Raw genomic sequence first — 17,471 nt, forward strand, 5'->3', positions numbered from 1 at the left:
GTGTGGTACAAGCTGCACTGATTTATCATCCTGTAGATGGAAAATACATGTTCTTTTCTACCTCAAAAGCAAGCCATTACCAATGCTATCCTAATTCCATGTCTGTTGCACCAATTAATAAAGCCCTCAATTATGCAGCTGTCTCAGAAACTCTGATTCCCTTCTTATTAAATACCTTCAGTAGCAAGAAACTATAATCCAGGCAATGCCTCCTTTACACAGCAAAGTTGAACGCAGACTTGCTATTATTTTTGCTAGCAGTTACCTGCAGAATAAAATTTAGTGAGCACGCAGGGGTCCCTTGGCTGAACAGGGAAGGCAAGGCGCTTGCTTTAACTGCAATCACAGTCTCCTGCCTCAGAGTCTGGTCAGGTTCTTGGAGCTACTTAGTGCACCAAAAAGTTAAATGGATGGGCATTTTGTTTTGAGGTGTGTTCCCAGGTTTGGATCTGTTGCCAAAGATCGCGGTCCAACATGGGCCATGGATTTTTTAACACTTTGTTTCCTGTTAGTAATACATTTTATTTCTTCAGCTCTTTTTAACAGGATCTGGCAGTATTTATCAGGGCATGATCATTCATGTTTCTCCTGACTGTGTTCTGGCTTCAGCTCTGTTTGGTCTTGCCAGACATAGCGATGATAGCATCTGTCATGTCTCTGTGCGGGTGACTTTGGTACAACTAATACCTGTTAGACACAGACTCCTGCAGACACAGGTGCAGAGCCTTCTCTCGCTCTTTGGCTGTAATAGAGAATTGTGCTTACATCTTCTTCCTGCAGTGCTAAACAAGATCAGTTTATTGACTTGTATTAGGAATGTATCATCATCTCTTAATATATGCTGGATTTTGCTGGTGTATTGTATGTTAGTTTAAATCTGTGTGTACAGATTGCATGTTACGTACAATGTTGTTACAGTGTAATAATGTTACAACATAATTGTATGTACAATTTAAGCATTTGGATCACTATCTCTTCTGCATGTCATAAACTGTAAAATATCCTCTGCTGACCTCAACTGCCTGTCTTTGCTAAATCTGCTTTATGCTGAGCACAGCATATAAAATACTGTATTTCTCTTTGCGGGAGCTTCCATGGCTTTATCATTCTCACAGTGATGATATTCTTGTTACTTCATCGTGATATATACATTTAATTGTCACTTTCTTTTACCCAAGTTACTGTTGAAAGCAATTGAGCAAACCCTAGATATAGCTTTTCCAGACTAGTATGTACTAGTAAAAATTTAATGTTGGGAGACTTCTTGTCTATGTCAGTAAAAAAAAAAATAAATAAAAAAATCAGTATTTCATTGTACTGTTTTTAAGGCCTCTGCTCAAATTAAATTTTTATCCAAGAAAACTTCATCACTTTGTAATCCCTCAAAAATCAGTGCAGTTAGCTCTTTTAAGTGCTTTGGGGACAGAAGGGATGTCAAATAGTGTTCATTTAAATGTATAACATCCAAATAAATTGCTGTCTTACAGCCTGAATAATCTAACTTTGGATGGCAAAACCCACAGGTGCTGCATTGCAGATTGAAAATGTCTTTCTGAGAGTGAAGCTATCTTTGAAAGCTTTTTGCTGCTAATGTTCATGTTTTATAGCTTTCTTTAAATCTCATGCCTCACTGGGTACCCATGAGCTATCTGGCTTTTCGATTACAAATAGCCCAGCATACAGATCAGTTTTAAGTAACTTCCATATGTGAATATTATCAATTCACTTTCTGCTTGCTTTCCTATGGCATTGAAAAATGAGGTTTTTCCCTGTTTGAATATGTTGATATCTGGTTCATCTTGGAGTGACTATTCTTTTCATTATTATTCTAGGCTTTGGAAGATTTCTGAGATTATTGGACGTTTGGCTTGTTCCACTGTGTAATTCTGTACTACATGTTAACAAAGACATTATTGATACTCATTTGCTGTCTGTGGCAGTTCATAATAGCTGTTTGTTTGCTCTTAATTTATGTTCCAGCTTCTGGATTCTCAGGGGGTTATGTAGGAGTCTCAGCCTGAAGGAATATTGTGAAGAATGTTAGAAAACAGAAGCTGAGGGCAGCGTTAGAAGTAAAATACAACAATCACAAGCATTTATTTAGCTTAGGGTTTTTTAAAAAACAGTCATGATTTTGGGAAATATAATCCTGATGTTTGAAGACTTGGTGTTGTCTACACTGACATGTATATCTGTATTTTTTTCTTCCAAAATGAACCAGACTGTTTTATAACAAACAGATTTTCACCTCTGCATGTTCCTTCATATGTGGATTATGGAATGTGCTTTGCTTTAGACAGCTGTCTAGTTTCACCACATCCCATATTCAGTGTTTTCTCTTGAAGCGCTGTATTCAAAGTTGCTGTCATTAATATTTAGCTGTGTTTGCCAACTTGAAGCAGGTTGCGTTGCGGTCACCGTTCCAGCAAAGAACCAGGATTACTGCCTGCCCTGTACCACAAGTACATAGGGACCTTTGTCCTTTAACTGCGTGACATGCCTTTGAAAACAATTTGACTTTCTGGCCTACTGAATTTGAACAAAGGCTGGACAATGCTTTGATTCATACATTTGCATGGGTAAGTGTCTAGTTACTTTAGACTGACAGAAAGTCTTTTATTCTGAGATTTTTTTTTAATCCAGTGCAGATATCTTACCTGTACGAGGTCACCGAAGAGCTGGCTCTGCCTTGCACAACTTCTGGAGATAGTGTTGACACAGGTGAAGATTAAATCGGCTTCCCATCATACTAGATGCTATAATAAGAAATGAACTCTGCCCATGTACTAGACAAGAGTTACTCTCCTCCTATACGGATGAGATAAGGAGGTACAAAGATTAAGCAACTTGCAAAGTAGCTGAGACGGGATGAATGCTCAAACTAGATCTGAATGACAATGTGGAGGCTTAGGCCAAAATACATCTTTGTTGTCCACCTGCTGGAGAACAAAGGTGGCTCCAAATGGGAAGAGAGCAAGCTGTGCTGAAAAGCCTACTTTGTAGAGGGAGGTAATATTTTTAAAAGCATAAATATTATATGTGGAAAAAACCCAAACAAGTCCTTCTTCAGGGCATAGAATACCAGAAGAAAAGACTTTGCTAGTAATACTTTGCATATAATACAGACTTGGTGTCACAAGGTTTTTGTGGTCAGAAGTAATGGGGGTTTGCATCCACGCTCACAAAAATGCCTGAACTTCCAACGCCTTCATACTTTCCATCTTTGCCTGAAGGGAAAATAATCTCTTCAGAAGGGTATCTGTTCCTCTTGCATGCCTCCTAGAGTGGAGCAGGCAAACAGGTCTGCAGGTGCAAGGGAACAATTTCTTTATTTCCCACCACTATCCTAAATGTTAGGACAGGGAGGAAGTAGTGGGATTCCAGGACTCAGAGTGACTAACTCTTCCATGTCCCTTCTGTGGACATGGTTCCTGGGTCTTCCTCTGGCACTCCCCATCTACTTCATTCCTGCAGCACTGGCTCTGGGAGAAAGTGACAGACCTTACTGCCACTGTTTTCCCCTGTCTAGAAGGCCAAAACCTATCCTGTTATAGCTGTTTTTCCTTTTTGCTAAAAACCTGGAAAAAAAGAGGATAAAGATCCTTAGGTGGAGCAGGGATGGCCTGAGTGAACAAAATGTAGGGGAGCTGTGGACCACGAACCACTAAGTGCTGGAGAACAGGTGTTAACAGTTGGTGGGCACAGGAAGGAGGCAAAGGCAGGACTGATACAGGGATTGGAGTGAGCGCAAGTTTGCTTTATAGATTGTCAGGCTGAATGAGATGTGTTGTGGGAAGGTGAGTAAAGTGGACAACACCTACTGCCATATGTACACACTGCAGTTACTGAAAAACTTGAGAGCTTTGGGCCCATATCTTGCTTTTTGGGGATCTGCCCTGTTAATTTTTGTGGTTTTCTGTCACTGTCACTGCTGGACCAGCACAGCTCCAGAAGTTACGAGCTGTTTAATGGAAGCCTTTGAAGAATCTTCCAGGATATTTTCCCTTGTTACTTTGGAAGCTTAGAGTTAAGTGATGGGCTTGATGAGCCTTACACCTCAGTTATCAGGATCTGAGCCTCCAGGCTTACCAGGAGCTTTGTTGTCCTTTCCAAGCAGCTGGACTGTTACGTGTTGATGTTACTTCCCCATGCCACTGGATTTCAACCTGTCTTTCTCCTTTTGTGGTTCTAGAATTGGTCTTTCCTCCTTTTCAGCTGCAGACTGGCCTACCTGGCTTGACATTTGACTTCTTTTGTTTCACCACTGGCTTTCAACTTACTCTTTATTCCTATGTTATGTTGTTTGATTTGCTCTTTGTAGCTTTCTTTTGTGTTTTAGTCAGAACTATAGATATTCTATGGCAGAATCTGAGAAATTCACCCCTAAAAATATTCCCCTGCTGACTGCACAGAAAATGGACAGAAATTGAAAGAGGGATTTTGAGACAAGGTGCAGAGTACAACATTCTTTAACTAGAGGGACTTGTAAAAGGCAGTGGTGGTTCTCAGTTCTGGAAATAGTGTGGCCTTTGATGAAATAAATTCTGATTTTTTCCAGGGAGGATGTTCTTTATCCTGTTTACAATGGAAATAATGATTCTCATGTAAAGAGCTTGGAAATACACAGAGAAGAGGCTGTGTTAGAGCTGAGAGCTTAAGTATCCTCATGCTGTGCAGATGTGAAATTGGGGAATGTCAGGGGTTGTTGAACATGGCCGCTTTCAAAGCAGTGACAAAGAGGTGGAGGCTCTGTGTTTTGTTCCAGCCTCTCTGCTCCAGGGCCTGAAAATGTTTACAAGCCCCAGAGCTGGGTCAGAATGCAGCAAAGTTTAGCTAGTTATGCTTGTCACCAACCATTGAGGGTTTGGAAACAGACAGGAGGTTGGCTGGGGCCGTCACGGGCTTTTGCTCTGATCTTCCCATGGCTAAAAGTGTGTCATGTCCCCTGCTTCAGTGGCTAAAGGTGTGTCGTGTCCCCTCCTGTTCCCCGGTCCCTTCAGGCTTGGGAGGGAGCCATTTGGAGGCGGTAGGGAAAACAGAGGGAGGCAGAGGAGGGATAGGGTCATGAAGGTATTGCAGGGCAGGGGATGAATGGGCCACCAGCATATATTGAAAAGGAGTGGGTCAGATCAGCTTGTATCTGATGTGGGACTCGAGAGCAAGGCAGCACTGTGGATTTAGCTGCAAGCAGCAGGGGGCTGGATGGTTATTGCCACAATGCACACTTTGTGGTTTCCTAATTTGTGGGATTTTTTTTCTTTTCAGAATTGCTGAGAACCACACAAAATAGCCTGTGAGGCTTCCCACATCAAGGAGATGTTCTCTCCTGTGGCTGGCATGCTGCATTTGTCAGCGTGGTGCCAGACCTCTCTCCCTTAACTCTGCTTTTGTAATTTTTTCCCCTTGCTTGTTTTCTTTTTCCTTCTTTTGCTCTCTCTAATAGCTGTATTTTGTCTTTCCTTGTCTTATTCCCTGCTTCCTTGACTGCTGCCTCTCTTTGTAGCTCTTGCTTCTCCAACCAGGATCTGCAATTTCTGAGGCTGTGGGAGGGTGACAGTTCAACCTGACATTTTACCATTTATTCTTGAATCCCAGCAGTTGAGTCCATCTAAATTGTACATCTGGCTCTCTCTTCCTTTCTTTCCCTTCCCATCCAGCTCTCCTCAGCACGGTACAGACAACACTCTTCTAGAAAACACTGAAAATCCACTGGCACGTGCTTGGGGGACCCCCAGTCTCTTGGGTGCAGGGACAGCCCTGGAGGTGCTGGATACTAGCCACCCATATACTTAGCACGAGTACCCCCAGGCCAGGCTGATATCTCCTCCAGGGCCACATCTCCTGCTCTGCCTCTGTGCCCTGAAGTCCAGGGAAGAAATGCCAGTGTGAGAGGAGGCCAGGCTGCCATTTCTAGCACGGGTGCTTGGTGCCACGAGGGCTCTCTTCACTAGATGTCACTGTGAGGCTGGGTTTTGCCTGCCACAAGCAGAGCAGCCAGGAGGGATGGGTGCTGAGATGGGTGCTGAGCAGGAGCAGGAAGGAGGGTGTGGAAGAGGTTTGCAGGATATCTGTTGAGTTGCTGTAGGCTTTACCCAGCCCGGGCAAGTTTTGGGCACAGAACCAGCAAGGTGCAGGAGGGTTTTGGGGTGCAGTTCCATACCACCACCTTTGAACACCCAACCCTGTATCTGGTAGTCATCAGGGCCTTAGTATGAATTGGTCACCATGACTTTTGTCTAAGTAGTGCTTATCTCCCACTGGTCATGATATTGGTTTGGCAGCAAGTCCCTTGCTAATGCTCAGTCCTGGCTCACTGTTCACTGTCCCCATCTGCCATCACCCATCTGTAGCCCTGGCAGCAGCACACCTCCATACAGTGAGTGGCCATGTTATTGCCTTGCTGGCAGGGCTGTGGTGGAGAGGACCCTTGGTAGAGGGAGGCATCATGGTGGCCCCCAAAGTCGAGGTGGGAGCTGTGGAGGGTGATGTAGGAGGGCATGGCATGGGCTGGCCTTTCCTCTCACCAAAGAAGCAAAGTGACAGGCTGGCCATGTGGTCCCTGATACTGAAGATGTGGGGCAGAGTGGCAGCTGGCAGACTCAAGCACTTATGGGGAACCTGTCTCACCTGAGACCTCCCCATGCAGTGAGCAAGGAGACCTCCTGTCCCACAGTTGGCACACATATTGCTCAGCATGGTGGCAGATGCTTTTATAATTTCTTCCTTCATTTTTTAGGGCTTTCTTTCTTTCATTTTTTCTTTCCTTTCTTCATCGCACTATTCTGATAGCTGTCTTTTGACTTGTGTTGCCTGTTTCCCTCTCTCCTTGTCCTCTCTTTCTCCTTCTAGCCCTTGCTTCTCCAACCAGGGTCAGCAGTTTCTGGAAGGATGACAGTTCAGCCTGATCTTTTATCTCTTGATCTTGACTCCTAGTACTTGAGTCCCTCTAAATTACTAGACCAGCTCTTCTTTCTTATCTTCCTCCCTTACTCCACTGTTTGTTCTTGCAACTTCGTATTGTGAACTGGACCTTGCAATCCTGTCTCCATACTCTGAGGGGTCGCTACTGTGCAGAACCTGTAAGCTGTATCCTAAGGGAAAGGAACTGACTAATAAATGCCCCATGAATCACCCGTATCTGTGGCATAGACGATCTTTAGGAGAATTACGTGGTTTTATTTTTAAGTTAATCAACTGCAAGCCAGAAACAAGGGAATAAAGGTTATGTGGAAAGCCATCAATTTTGGGAAAGTGTTTGTGCATAGGTATAACAGCCTCCTGTCTTTCTGGGTACACTATGATTTACATTGATATAAGAGTACACCCCGTATAGGTGTTAGCATCCATATGAGTTTCTATCTGGGTGTACTTAACATGGATGGAAATGGTGCCATGGGCTGTATGGTGCATGAGCTCCTCAGTGTGCATCTGCACTGATTTTGTACAGCTGAGCCACTGCATGGGGTTAGGATGGCTCTGTGTGTTTGTGTGCAACCTGGATACGTGCATTTACACGTACATGTGCATTAGTGCTGAAGAGGATTGTGAAAGAGATTGGATGTGAACACCCAGCACGTGCAGCCTTTGGGCTTGGCCAAAGCAGCGGGGAGCCCCAGAGATGACTAGCTGGCTTGCCTTGCTGTGCTCTTCCATCTGGGAGCTGCACTGGAGGCTGAATCCAGCTCCTCCTGATCACATGCCACGGCGCATTAGCATTCACTTCATCACAGCACAGCCCAATTAATATTTGATTCTGGCAAATGAAGGAGGACAGAGAGATTAAATGGGGTTGCCAGCTGGGGCGCTGGGAGTGGCAAGGGGGAGGCATGCTCTTTTTTGTGCCCAGAGGAGTAGGACTAGAAGACTTTCCTGGAAGAACAATCAGGATCTCCCCTTCACAAGCAGCAGCTTTGAATGGACTGCCCTGGTGCCTGTGGGACCTGAAACTGTCCTGAGACCAGGCGGCTCTAGGGGTGGGGTATGGAGCTTTTCACCACTGGGTTTCTGCTGACCCCTGGGCTGACAGTTGGGTCTGATCATGGAGGTGGAACAGAAGATTGCCTGAACCCTCTGGCGTGTAATTGTGTAGATCTAATGGAGTGGGCATGGCCAGTTAGTGCTTATAGGAAGCTGCAGCACTTGAAAGGGACCCCTTAGAAAGCTCTCTGCAGAAATGTAAGTGGAGATCCAGCCCGCAGAGGCCCTAGGGAGCAACTTCTGTGTCATTTACTTGATGCATTGGCAGATAGCAGATCAGTGTCAGTGATGCTCTGTCAGTGCTGCTCAGTAGGACATGTGGCTTTGCTTCCACATCCCAGGCAGGTGGGATGAGGCAGATGGAATGAGGTGGATCCTGTGCATTCCCCTTTTTGGCAGAGCTGCCTGCTCTGAGTGGGATTCAGTGGGAGCATGGGAAACTGGTCTGGGTTGTGGCTACTTTAAGCGTCCTCCAGATGTTGTTGCCCTTTCCCAGATAGGCATTATGTCACTTCCCAATTGAAAAGCCAGATGAAATTTCCAGGTGGTTTGCAGCTTTTATGATTCACTTGTTTGCTTTTCTCTCATTCTCTCCTTTTTTATTTTTTAATTTATTTTTTCTCCTTCTCTTTTCTGTCTCTATTCACTCCTGCCAGCTGCCTTCTTTGAATTTAGTTTGTATCAAGGGCAGGAGAAATTAATTTTCTGCTTTCCTATTTGGTGCAGAATGGATTCTCCCCCCTCCATTCCCCTTCCCAGCCTGTTGCTGAAGTAAAGAGAGATGTCTTGGAAACATTTCCTTTTTAAAATCTCCCCTCTTGTAACTACTTGGCCTCTCTGCTGACAGTGTGGGACAGATGCTAACACAGTACTCCTTTCCTGATCCAAGAGCTGAAGAATAAACTCTTGGGCATATTGCAGAGAACCAAGTGAGAGCACATCTCACTATGAATCTAGCTCAAAAAAAAAAAAAAAAATAAAAAAAGGAAAATAAATATTAGGACAGTTGGAGAGGCACAGGTTGTTTGAAATCATTGGTGCTGCTGAGCCCCTGAGAACTGCCAGCATACGGAGTGTCTTAGGGCTCAGTGTTGGGACAGCAGCTATGGCCTGACCCTGCGTGGAGCTGGGAGGGGAAACGTGGCATGGCAGGATAGCAGCCAGGAGGTGATATGGTCAGCTTGCAGCAGACATCTGGTAAATAGATTGTTTTAATCTGGAAATTGTGGGTTTTGTGGTGCAGATATAAAAGTTCCCTGTTAGGCATAAAAGAACTGAAGGCAACTTCCCAGCAGGCCAGTAATGTATAGGCTCTATGTGTTTATGTGCAGTACTCACTGGTAGTGAGATGCGGCGTTTATGTTACCTTTTAGCGAGGAAGAGTCGTTTCTCTCAGCATTCTAATTATGTTCCATTAAAATGCAAATTTGGGTTTATGCATTGAAATTGTCAGTACCATTGCCATGGCAACTGGAGCTTGAGGGTGGGGAATTGGAATAGGTGGGACCATGCATCTTCTGAATCCCTCTCAGATACCTCCAGGTAATTGAAATCACAGTGGCCTTCTCAGGAATCGTGGTACTTTCCCACTAGTGAATTTGGGGCATCACTGAAGTTCTCCTTGGAGCTGTTTTAACAGGGTGAGCCACCATTTGTGTAGGTCACCAGGTAACTCCCAGCAAAGTGGAAGAACTAGTGCACAGGTAATTCAGGAGGTGAATCCTTCCCATTTTACCCCCCATGTCACGCTGCTTTAGAAGTGTCTGGCTAGGAAGGAGGAAGAGATCTCTACTGACTTCACTAACTTCCATCTGGAAGTCCTTAGGTACTGCCACACGTACTGGAAGATCAAAGTGCCATCTATGCTTTTAAAACCACTCACCTACAGTTAAACACCCAGTCGGGCTGTCTGTGTTGGCGATGTCCTGCAGCAGTGAGTTACCCTGGTCATTCATCTGTGGCACAGAGTGAGTAGAATCTTCCCTGCACCACCTTCTTGGGGCCCTTCTTCTTTCTCTTGTTTGCTTTGCATGGCAAGATGGTGTGATTGTGTCTTACTCCTCATTTACCAAGTACAGCTGGGACTCCTGGAGCTTGTCTCCCTCCTGTTTAAGAATCAAGTGAAGGGGTTTCAAGGTGCTGGGTGGAAGTGAATGCTGAGAGAGACTGGGAGGTGACTAAGTACATTTTACAGGGGGAAAATGTGTACTTCCGTTTTTGCTGTTGACTGAAAATTTTGGTGATAAATAAAATGTGATGAGTTAATTCCCAAACTACACTGGCAGCTGGGTAGGGAAGATGGGACTAAGTCTGTTTTCTGTCTCCCCACTCCTGTTAAGAGGTTCACAAAATTATCTGATTCCTCATCCTGGTGTTGGCAAGGGATAGTTTTTCCTCTGGACTGGGAATATGATTTGCTGGTAGTAAAATCAAGATTCAGTCTTATGAAGCTGGTGATCCAAATTGCAGTTTCTGTTGAATATAATTGACTTGGATAGCTTGGAGGCTGATTATCATTTATTTAACAGTGAAATAAAGAAAAGAGGAAACATTCAGAGCAGGCTTTAGTTCAGCCTAGGGAGGTCCCAAGTAAGAAGAGGTAGAGTCAGGCATTGCCCTCTGCCTCAATACAAAACAAACTGGATGTTTTGGCAAACTGGAGTGAGTTTAGTGGAGGGCTGTGAAGATGATCGGGGGTTGGAGCATATAACGTGAGGAGATGCTGAGGGCGCTGCCTTTGTTTAGCCTGGAGGAGAGCAATATAAGGGGGGTGTAACTGGTAAGGTAGTGAGGTGTGTGTGTAGAAAAGATGGAGCTAGACTCTTCCCAGAGGTGTCCACCAGGGACAATAGGCAGCAGAGACAGTTGCAGCAGGGGAAATTCCAAGTCCATATAAAGAAAAAACATAATCAGGGAGCCGTAATTTCATACCATGTGAGATGGTGGCCCAGAGAATTTTTGAGTCTGCATCCTGTGAGATACTCAAAACTGGAGCAGACAAGGCATTGAGCAACCTGCTCTGGCTTTGAAGTTAGCCCTGCTTTGAACAGAGAGATGGACTGGAGGCCTCCAGAAATACCTTTCACAACCAGTTATTCTGTGGTCTCCCACTGCGGGCAGATTCTGCGACTCATGGCCTGATGGGGAGCCCACACTGTTCTCTCCACTAGGATGAGGCACAGCACAAGTCATCTGTGGGCTGCTTCGTCTGGAAAATGCAGGACTATGGACCCTCAGGGCTTACTATGGACCCTCAGCTTCTGCTTTGGGGGAGTTATGTCTGTGCTGATGTGATGGTGACGCAATGCAAAAGTGATGGCGACGGGTTGGGCAGAGATCTAGATGCCATGAAGACAAGGAATATATCGCTTGCTACTTCCAACCTAGGCAAGCCACTAACTTGAGGAGATTGGGTTCCCCCAGGAGCGCGATACCTGACTGGGAATGAGGGATAGGAATAAACCAGACCATTTTACATGTCAGGATTTCTCAAGGAGTAGATAAAAAATATATGATAGAGAATGTCCTTCCCTTCCGAGTGGAGATGATGGGGAGAAAAAAAGGCAATACTTGAGTTTCTGCATCTCAAAGGCATGGAAGTGGCCTGAAGGTACCTGAAAGCAGAGCAATGAAGAACTGATTTAGGTGGGAAAGAAGCCATTTTGCCATGTTCAATATTATCATCATTAAGCTGATCAGCTTTACCAACGAGGAAGATACTGAGAATGAGAGAGCAAATACTGTAAGGGAAGTTGAGGAACACATATTCAAAATAGCTGTGTTCTGGAGAAAACCTGCCAATAAGTGCTTACAGAGGGAGAGACAGAAGGTGAGATGGAGACCAGAAGAGAAAGTGGAGAAGAGAAAATGACAGGATGGAAGAGAGTGGGAGAAAAGAAAATTTCTATAATTTCTGTAAATCTCTCCATCCTGCTCCCCCTCCCTTCCCTCAGCTGCACCATGAGACTCATATTCCCCCTGCACTATCTTGGTGGCATTCTGTTTCCTCTAGGATGAGCTGAGGGGGGTTCAGCCCAGAACCCCTGCCCCTCATCCCTGCCTGCGATTCCCAGCTCCCAGCCTCCTTTCTGTCTCCACAGCCTTGTCTTTCTCTTTGGAACAGAGGGCTTATGCCACATCTCCTTCTGTATAGGGTGCAACAGGGGTTTCCTCTCTTACTAGGCTGAGGTTTTACTAACTGAGAAGATTTAACCCTGTGTCTGCTTTGAAGGGGCTTTCCAAGCTAAGGAGTAAAGACCTGCTTTGCTAACATCAATGAAAGGTGGCTTCTGTCTCATTGATTTTGGGGATATAGCTGACCCCGGGGAGTCCCTTGTCACCCCATACTTCTGTAATGATTTATGTGACGCTGTGTGAAAACCGCCAGTGAGCCTTGTCCTTGCCCAGCAGGTCGGCATTGCAAAATCTCATGTTGGAGCTCACCTTTCCCAAATGAGGTCCTCTAGTAGCAGCCACAGCAGAGATGTAGCAGAGGTGTCAGAGCCGGGTGATGCTTTCCCCAGCATGGCAGGCGCTCCATCCCTCCACCTGCAAACTCAGGCTGCCTGTGCATCCACCCCCATTCCCACTGGTGGGGATGGCAACACACCCACCCTCCCACAGCCTTTCCCTCATCTTCTCTTCCCCCAGCCTGCCAGCAGCACATCCTCATGGGCTGCTTTCCTCTCACACCCTTAGCTGTTCTAACATATCCTCGGGGAAGGTGTAAGACCGGCTGCGGTGATGAGATTGTGATCTTTCCCTTTTTTTTTTTTTTTTTTTTGGTTTAATTGACAGTGGAGTTTCCCTTGCCATTTTCAGCAGATCTAAAAAAAAAACCCCTTCATCCAATATTCAGCATCTTCCCGGAGCGCAGCAGTAGCCAGTGGGGGCTGTGGATATGCACTTGCAGAGGGGATGACTCACGAGCCCTGTCTTGTTCTTGGAGCCCCCAGGACTCCTTCTGCTGCTTCTTCTACCTTTCTCTCTGCCAGCAGCTTGTGCTGGCAGGCCTGCGGCTGCCAGCACTGTCAGGGCTCTGGTCACAGCAGCACCAGTGGCAGAGAGGAAGAGTTCAGGAGAGAGTGCCTTGCTCCTTGCAGGCTGTGAGGACATGGTGGGAAAGGAGGTTTTCACTGGAGTACATGGATAATTGGAGGAGGGTGCGTGGAGGCTTTACACATAATGCTGGGAATGGGCTATGGGAGAAATCTGATTGAGAGGTCTGATTTGAAACCTCTCTGTACAGGAGGTTTCAAATCAAGGGCTTTCAGATCAGGGTTTGAGAGCCCCTGATTTGAAACCTCCTGTACAGATCTCCCTCAGCTGCCCCCAGGCATCCCCCCCGTCTACTTGCACAGCTCTTGGTTCAAGCTCTTTCCTGCTGGAACCTGAGCCAACACTGGCTCATTTTTACACACCCTCCCTCGTTGTTTGGTCATTGACTAAATTAAATTTCAATTACCTTTTTCTTATTAAAACACCAGTGAAAACAGCAGCTTTTAATTGGCAGCAGCCACTTGGCCTGATGCAGTGGGGAAGGGTGTGCGAGTGGTTTGGTGAGGAGGAGGCAAGGAAGGTGGCCAGTCATGGGTGGCACCTTTGTGTGGCTATGCAGGAGGGCACAGGAGTGGATTCCTGGCTGGGTGCCTCACTGGGAGATGTGAGGTGACCTGTTCTGCTTCTTTACAAGAAGGGAGGCTAAAAGTACCAACTGATGGTCTCCTTTGGGTTTGCCCACCAGCTGCCAGTTCTGGGGAGGGGAGTCATGCTAAAGGGTGAAAGTGGTCTTTTTCAGGTGATCTGCTATGGGTCCCTTGTGGTTGAACATGACCATCTAGTTTTGGTACTCTTGTTCTAATGGGCTGCTGAGGGTGTAGCTTGCTTGCTTGCTAGCAGACCTGGAACAGCCTGACCTTCATGGAGTATGAAGGTCTCCAGGAGTATGTCCCTCATGGCCTCTCAGCTTGCTGGCAAGCCAAGGAAAGACAGTGAATGTCTTCACTTGTGTATCTGCCAGGACTTGGGGGTGAAGAAATGTGTCTGCCTGAAGGCACACAGCATTTGGGGGCTGCCCTGCCCCTCAGACGAGCAGAACAGGAGCTGTGCAGGCAGCAAAAGTGCCCTGCATCCTCTGGGAACATCAGGAGTCCTGGGAAGAGCATCGCCTCAGATCTCTGGTTTCCACTGTTGCTCGGTTTTTCTTCCTCCCCCTCTCTGCTCTTTGCTGCTCATCTCCAGCAAATGCCATGTGTGACCTCAGCCATCATAGCTGTGTCAGCATTGCAGCCTGGGAGCACGTGGGGCCCTTCTCTGCTGGTGACATCTCCCGGGTGCACACTGACAGGTAGTCAGGACTCATTGTCTCTCGAAGAAACCAGGAAAATAGGCCTGCGTTTGAATCCCAGGTGCAGAGAGGGTCTGCCTGTCACAGCCAATTGAGCTGCTGCTGTGCCTGGCAGTGTTATTGCCTATTCTACGGGCTTCTATTCACCTTGCTTGCTTTTCCTTTTGCTGCTTTCTCCTTTCCTCCTCTCTTTCTCTCTCCCTCTCTTCCCCAAGCTGTCTCCTAGGAGAGATTGGCTATTAAGCCAATTGTGCTGAGGCTGCGAGATGTGCACAGGCATTAGGAACAAATGACATTGTTTGGGCCCTTGCCTCTGTTGCAGCAGTAGGGCAGCACGAATATCCACGGGCAGCATCACTGTGCCAGAGAGAGTGTGTGAGAACAACACATATACAAGAGGTGTGGTAACCCTTAACTGTTTCATGAGCTGTCCCCTGCATCTTGCGAGCCAGGGCGTGAGTTTGTACTGCTTGAGTTGCCAACTCATGGGCACATGAGTTTCTTGTATGGTCTGTGAGGCCAACAGGCACTCTGTGTCAGTATAAGTCACCTACAGATGGTGGGAATGGAGGAGATGCCCGGCTCCCACGTGCAGTTGTACAAAAGCCAGAGTAAGTCCATCCCCAGCATAAACACTGTGTGAGCAGCTCTGTGTGCTCACACCTGTGGCCAAAATGTAAATGCAGGTGCAGTTGTGGTATCATCTTCTAGCATTATGGGAGCCGTGGTTGGAAGGGCTGGAAGCAGAAGTGTAGAGAAAGCACTATGGATGTGGCTGTGTCTATCACAGTGATGAGTGCACTGAGGAGTGGAGGTTCAGAAACGCTGGAATTCATATGGCTTAGAGCAGACCCCTTTGAAGGGAGAGAAGGATGAGAGTGAAGTCTTGGTGTAGTCTTTTTTCCCCTTGAGAAGATTATTTTACTTTCATGATGGCACTTTCTCAGGTGTCTAGATTGTAAAAGGTCTGCGGTGGCATCCTTCTGTGCAGTGGTGATGGTGGGTGCAATATGTGAGAGTGGTGAAAGTCTGAGCACTGCGCAAACATGGTATCATCCCAGAGGAGGAGGATTGACAAGAGAAGCAGATTATCAGAGGAACAGACTCAAAATGGATTTTACAAGTTAATTTTTATCTGAAGGAAATTAAATGTCCTTCCCAGACAGGCACCAATGACTTGGTCAAAGCTATGTTTAGAAACCATGTTGAGGTGGCCATGGCTGGGTTGACTTCTCAGCACAGTGGTGCAGGGTGCTTGATACTGGGAGAGCTGGGGAGAGGGATGTGGCTAGTGCTTAGCAACCCATGCTGGTTGCAGGCAGGGCACCCACAGACCTTTGCAAGGGGTACCAACCTGGTCTAGTTGAAGATGTCTCTGCTTATTGCAGGTGGGTTGGACTAGATGGGCTTTGAAGGTTCCTATTCTGTGATTCTAGGATCAGTCAAGGGGAGATCAGTCTTCATGCACCAAAAGGGGTCAGTGCTTGCTTGGAGTGTGTCTCACTTTACAGACTGGTTCCCCCTCACCATGATGTGTTTGACTTTCAGGGATTTGCCGAGGAGTGGGTTAAACTTCCTCATTAATAACTAGACAGATAAAAATCACTGGAAAAGGTAAATGAAATGCTGTTCTGACACATCTGATGCAATGGGAGAGGCAAATCCTCCAGACTGGAAAGCCATTGTCTCCCCAGGGTTTTAGGATATCACATTCTTGATGGAAGCGAATAGGACATGCCCAACTCCACAAGAGCATCTGGTAATGTAGCATGGATGGAAGGTACAGGGGCAGATTGGGGTCAACACAGCTTTCTGATTGTATTTTGGGAGAGAGCTTTGTGAGAGGTAGATGCTGTTTTAATCCCCAGGCTGAAGAATAAAGTGCAACGAGCAGAGACAAGACTCAAAGGCTGCATGGCTTCTAGTGGGGAGACTCCATGAGCAGTGAGAAGTGCAAGGGAAGAATGAAACAGCCCTGCGGGAGAGGATGATGGATCCAGACTTTGGAGAGATCAGCAGTGCCCAATGCCTGGATGCTCAGACTCTTCTTTAGCATGGACAGCACCTCCAGAGACATATTTCCCCAAGACATAGAACAGTTTAATAACTAAAGTACAATTAATATATTTATATAGAATATATAGAATGTAAAACTGAAAAGAGAAAGGGAAGAGGAAAAACCCAATAAACACAAGTGATGTACAATACAACTGCTCACCACCTGCTGATGAGTACCCAGCCCCACCCAAGCAGTGATCGGTTCCTTCAGGGTGACTCCCCCCGGTTTATATACTGGGCATGACGTGCTGTGGTATGGAATACCCCTTTTTCTAGTTTGGGTCAGGTGTCTTGTCTCTGCTTCCTGCTGGCTTCTTGTGCCCCTCCTTGTGGCAGAGCATGAGAGACTGAAAAGGTCTTGATCAGGGTAAGTGTAACTGAGTAACAACTAAAACATCAGTGTGTTATCAGCATTGTTCTCAGAGTGAAGCCAAAACACAGCACTGCACCTGCTACTAGGAAAAAATTAACTCTATCCCAGCCAAAACCAGGACAGCATCCACCCCTTATTCCATGGCATTCACATCATGCCAGGTCTCACACTTTCCACCATCACCTTTCCTGTCCTTTGAGAGATATATAATATATATACATATATAATATATATAATATATATACATATATACATACACACACACAGAGGTATCATTCCCATAGTCTATGGACTGTCCCTACAAACGTTTGTTGAGTTCATTCAGTCCATGACTTGGGGCTCCATCTGTCATGGGTCTCTCTGCGCAGGAAAGATGGATGGTGTATGGTGGTGGATTGTTGCATGCTGAAGCTTATTCTGATTCCATCAGCTCTGCACTTGTCCAGTTTTATCAAAGTTCATTCTTCATTGATGTGGTAATCAGAAGGGAGTCAGGTTCAGATCTTCCAATCTGGAGCAGTGGAGATGGGTGCCACAAGGCGTCCAGCACAGAGATGGGTGTATGGCCGCCGTGGAAGCCATAATATCCAGTGTATACAGCATCATACAGTTCAGTTCAGTGGCTATTCTCACCCAAGATTAAATCCCCTTGAGGTACACACTGGACTTCCTATCCTCCTGCATTACCCACCAAGCACACCCACGTCATTAAGTAAA

At 46.2% G+C, this 17,471-nt stretch overlaps 1 protein-coding gene across 1 annotated transcript in view; it reads left to right on the forward strand.

Moving 5' to 3' along the window:
* The first annotated feature begins 8,418 nt into the window (after nt 1–8,418).
* Nucleotides 8,419–17,471, forward strand: part of CACNA1I (calcium voltage-gated channel subunit alpha1 I) — a 201,525-nt gene continuing 192,472 nt past the window's right edge. The window contains exon 1 of the mRNA XM_030479820.1: nt 8,419–9,680. The gene's annotated coding sequence lies outside the window, so the exon portion shown is untranslated. The remainder of the gene's footprint in view (nt 9,681–17,471) is intronic.

This window comes from Strigops habroptila, chromosome 3 (assembly GCF_004027225.2).
Source record: "Strigops habroptila isolate Jane chromosome 3, bStrHab1.2.pri, whole genome shotgun sequence".
NCBI lineage: Eukaryota > Metazoa > Chordata > Aves > Psittaciformes > Psittacidae > Strigops > Strigops habroptila.